The 4,794-nt window shown below is 61.6% G+C and overlaps 1 long non-coding RNA gene across 1 annotated transcript; it reads right to left on the bottom strand.

Moving 5' to 3' along the window:
* Positions 1 to 646: 646 nt before the first annotated feature.
* LOC105503878 lies at positions 647 to 4,312 on the bottom strand. Its single transcript, XR_001000544.1, has 2 exons — positions 3,890 to 4,312; positions 647 to 875 (listed from the first exon to the last, which is right to left on the bottom strand). It is a non-coding gene; the product is annotated as an uncharacterized LOC105503878 (long non-coding RNA).
* Positions 4,313 to 4,794: the final 482 nt, after the last annotated feature.

Genomic DNA, 4,794 nt, shown 5'->3' with positions numbered 1-4,794 from the left:
GCGTAGAGAAGAAACCCACCGCAGCTCCGTCTCCACGGTTTCACCTGTGGGGTATTAATCTCTCAGGATCAAAGGCAAAATTTGGTTTTCAAGTTAAGAGGGCCGGCAGTGTGGGGCAGGGCGCTCTGCGGAGAGACCGCAGGAGGGGGCCTTGCAAGCCGAATATGGATTACGGCGCGAGTCGATGCGGGGAATCGGCTTGGTGACCGGGCCGCCAGCCCGTGTCCCGGGCTCTGGGCGGTAGGGGACGCGGAAGGCGGACTCCCACCTGGCGACTCCTGGAATGCGGCCATCAGGCCCGGAGGGCTAGGAGACTCGCCGTTTTCGTTGCTGCCATGGCCCCGCCCGCGCGCGGCCGAACTGGGATCTGAAGGCAGAGGCAGCGTCTACGCGAGCAGCGTTCTGGAGCGGTCCCTCTGCCACCTTCCCGCGCGCAGTTCCGCGCGTGCCGCGGGACGCGGGCGCTGTGGGTAACGAAGTTGCTGCCGGTGTGCGCAGAGCGGCGGCCCCGGGGTTGCGGCGGCAGGAAGGGACCGTCAACCCGCGGCTGCGGGTACGCGTGAACACACGGCTGAAGGTCACACGCAGCGCATCCAGGCAACGACATTCGTTGGCGGATTTTTAAAGGTTCTGAGATCAAGAGGGAAAGCGTGGGAAACCGATTGCGTTTATTGCCCCCAGCGGCGGGGGAGCTCCCGGTTGCAGACACCCAGCGGCTCCACCACTGCAGCGTCTGGGCCAGGACGGGCCGCACATGAGTAGGAGTCGTTGGGGCTTCCTGCACCTTCTCAGCGAGCCCGGTTGGGCCTGGATTAGGCTCCCTCCTGGGCCCAACGGGAGGAGATCAAGGGAGTTCAGGTTCACAGTCTCAATCTCTTAAAACAAAACAAAACAAAAAACTCCGAATTGGGCCGTTGAAGTGCCCATGGGGCATCCAGATACTCCCGACATCTGCGCAGGAGAGCGGGGCACCCTGGTGGGGATGCCAGGACACAAAGCCGGGCAGAGGGGTTCCACTGGGATGGCCACAGCATCGTGCCTGCCGATGGCAAGCCGGTCCCCGGAAGCTGCCCATCTGCAAGGGACAAGGATCCTCTTGCAATCAAAATAAGTCAGTTTCCACACATCTGGGGTTTGTTCGAAATCAGCGACATGGCTCACATTCCTGGGAAGTCCACTCCTCCCAGCAACCCACTCTGGGACCTGGAATCGGGTATCGGCTTTGGGAGGTCCCTACTTTTGAGCAGTGCAGGGAACGGAACCTTGCCACCACTGGGCCAGAACTGGGACCTGTGTCCCGTCCTCTCCAAGTATTCCACGGCACAGGAAGGCTTCCCAGGCCTTGGGTGAGAAGAAGGTTCAAAGGGACCCAGAAATATTGACCCCAGGGTCTGGGGGGGATTCCCATGGCCCCAGTGTGTGGCTGAGGCATAATGCTGGACGAAGCACCCACTTCGGGTCATTTCAGAGGCCTGAATAGGGAAGAAATGGCCTCGATGACTTGTGTCTCCCACCCACCCCCACCATTCTAGACCAAATGCAGGCTCCTTCCAGCATTCAGTCCCCATCGAGTCCCTGCGAGGTATGGGGTCCAGGCAGCCCTCTTCCATGTTCCCCTCTGTCTAGTGGGAGCCAAGTCAGCCATCCCCAAGGGCCCCTGTGGTCTCCTGCCTCCTGCTGCTCAAGTCTGGGAGACATTCCCACCAAGTGTGGGGCGGGAGAACATGCCCAGAGAGTAAGAGCCTCATCCTGGCCTGACTTAGTGGCCCAGATATTGGGGGTGGAGTGAGTGCTGGCGGTCTGGATCCCACCTGGGGCATTTCCAATCTCCCAGGAAAGCCCGTGGTAAACCAGAGGCTCTGTGCTTCCTTGCTACCTGGAGGAACAAGGTGGGGGTGTGGAGTGAGTAAAACCTTGACTTGGAATTCAATAGAGCCTGAGGCCAAGTATCTGAAAACCCATGGCCAAGTTCAGACCCCACAGAGGGGTGAGAACCTGGTGAGGTCAGTCCATCTTGCAAGGTGCCATGCCCACCTCCTGTCCTGCACACACAGCCCAAAGCAGGGCTCTCTGGGGCCTGAGGGGCTGGAGGTGGAGGCAGCTGGGGCAGCGATGATCCTGCCAGTTGGCATGGGGCACAAGACCTGGCCAAGTGAAGGGGCCCTCTAGCCCTAGAATGCATTTGTAGATTCAGGGAGTGCAGGGTGGGCCGACATGGTAGCTCTGCTACTCAATGGGCTTCTGGGGAACCCCTGGGGCTTGGGGCCCTCCTACTTGCTATCTAATAAGATGCTTCTTCCAGCGCTGCAGGACCAGCATTTCTGGCTCTCAAGCCTGGCCTTTTCTCTAAGGAATTAACCTGGTCATGGGTCTCTAGCCGCTAGAAACACTGGGAGCCTGCAGGGCTCATAGGGAAATCGAGTTTCCATGGACTCCCTCTCTGCCCAGACCCCAGCAGAAGTAGGTGGTTAGCTAACCTCCAAGACCCCAGGTATAAAATTGGTTGTGGAACTCGACAGCAGCGTGCAGTTGTCCAGTGTAGAAGCCTCTTTGTGGTCACCCCACACTCACTGTCCTTGGACAACTCAAGGAGGTCAGTGGGAATGAGTTCACAGCACTCACACTGCCAGCACAGGGGCCCCAGGGCCTGGCGTCAGCCCCAAGGCTCTGCAGAGCTAGACTTGGTTTGAAAATTGCCCTTAAAACTTTTAATACCAACCTTTTCCCCACTGGGCCTCCACTTGCCCTACCTGTTCCCCAAGCCCCCCAAAGCCCTTACCAGGCAGGAACACAGAACTGGGCCCCAGGGAGGACCTGCATGTCATCTTCCCTGCTTCACTCTTTTTCCTCATGGGACTCCTCAATCCTGACCTGCACTCCGCTTCTAAGTCTGGCCACGCGGGGGCAGGGCCTGGCCAGGCCAGGATGCAACCTTGGCCAGGGCCATGGCCTTGGGGACAGCCTGCCTGGGCTCCTCGAGCAGGCTGGGGAGACACTGACCCACTGGAGCCAGGGCTGCATCAGTGCCTTGCGGGTAGGCAGCCCAGCTGTCTCCCTGGCCAGGCTTGACCGGCAGCTACCCCTCCCCAGGCAGATCCGTGACCTCATCCCTACCCAACAGCCTGGAGGAGGGCAGGGGCCAGATGGCACAGACCAGCTTGCTCCCATACCTCCTGCCCTTCTTCCCTAGGTGCTGGCAACAGTGCCAGGGATGGCTGTCCTGTCCTAGCCTGGTCAGGGTTCTGAGAATCACCTCCTGAGCTGGAGGAGGAGGCATGGAAAGGACCCGAGAGAGCTGGGGCACCCCTAGAAGAAGGCCAGGACTACACAACCTTGGCATCTGTTGGCTACCTCCAGGCCACAGGCAAAGGAGGCCTTTGCTGAGCTGCAGGGTAAGGGTGGGGAAGGGACCCTCTCTGCAGGTGGGAGTGCTTTGCAGGCACTATAGTAACTTCCCCAGGCCTCCTCCCAAACCTGCGGAGGCTTCAGGCAGGAGCAAGGGGAAACTGGGTGCAGAGATACGGGAGTGACCTTGAGTCCTTTCTAGCCAGCAGCTCCAGCCAGGTTGGGCCCACCATCGGGAGCCTGCCCTTGGTAGGGTTTAGGCAGGACAGTGCCTGTGTTCTTGGGCTCCAGCACCTCCCGCCCACTCGGGTGAGCAGGTTCAGAACCGGCCTTGGCCGTCCAGAGCTGCAGCAGTGCCCTAGTCTGCTATGCTGATCAAGACCTCCAGAGCTGGGCCTGTAAACTGAGCTGTTCTGTGCCCCAGCCCTGTTGAAAGATGGTCAGGGTGTGGGGAGGGTGGGTAAAGGGGTCGATAGACCCTCAGAAGGATGGCAGGGAATGGGGCTGTGCCATTGCTCATGGCCCTTCCCTGGGCAACACTCACCTGGTGCCAGAAACAGCAGAGGTAGCGGCCAGTGAGCGCTTCTTCCATCCTGGGTTCAGGCGGCGAGCTGGCTGCAAGACTGGGCACCCTGGAGTCATGGGAGCCCTATCTGGGTTCGAATCTGAGCAGGGAAGTGGTGCCGACTGCGGAGGATCCAAGGCAGAAGGCCCAGCGCACCGCCGCCGCCGGCTCCTGCCCAGCCCCGCTCCGCTGGGCTTTTCCTCTGGGGTAGCGCCGGCCGCACGCCCTTCCCCATCCGGGGCGCCTCTGCTAGGACACCGGGGTCTCGGGTTTCTCAGGGCTGCTGCGTTTCACCTCCTTTAACGCGGAGGCGCGGAGTTCCACGTGTGGGTCTCAGTGGAGCCGCCACAGGTCTCATTACACAACAAAGGGCAGGGAGGGCACGGCCAGGAGCCTCGCGGGGCGGCGGAGAGACCCCACATCGCGGGCGCGACCCCTGCCTCGGGCTCAGGCTGACTCTGCGGCAGCTCCAAGTCCCGTTGCCGGGCAGGACCTCGGTGCTCCAGAAGGGTGCGGGGGAGCAACCCGGCCAGGGCAGCGCCTCGGTTTCCTTCCAATTCATTCTCGATTCCCAGATACTCAGATGAGAAATCCGTACTCGGAGAGTCAGGTTCCTGGGCCGGGGCCACCCTGCCTGCGCTTAGCCCGGCCCCTCCGCCGCAGCGCCTCGGAGTTTGGGGGCTGCAGGGGAAGAGGAAGCGTCTGGTCGGCTCTTGTCCGCGCTGCTCCACCTGCGCCGCCGGCCCTTCCGCCCCCTACGCACCTGGGTCCGGAGAGGCCAGAGGGGAGTGTCCCCAGAGGCCCAGGTCCCCGAAGGTGGCCCAGCTCCGGCGCTCGCGCAGCCGGGTACTCACCTGGGGGGCGCGGCGGCAAGAGCGCGCGGG

The sequence above is a fragment of the Colobus angolensis genome, unplaced genomic scaffold (genome assembly GCF_000951035.1).
Source record: "Colobus angolensis palliatus isolate OR3802 unplaced genomic scaffold, Cang.pa_1.0 Scaffold89, whole genome shotgun sequence".
Lineage (NCBI taxonomy): Eukaryota > Metazoa > Chordata > Mammalia > Primates > Cercopithecidae > Colobus > Colobus angolensis.
Note: the sequence above shows the minus strand (reverse complement) of the source record. Positions and strands in the feature narration are given on the sequence as shown.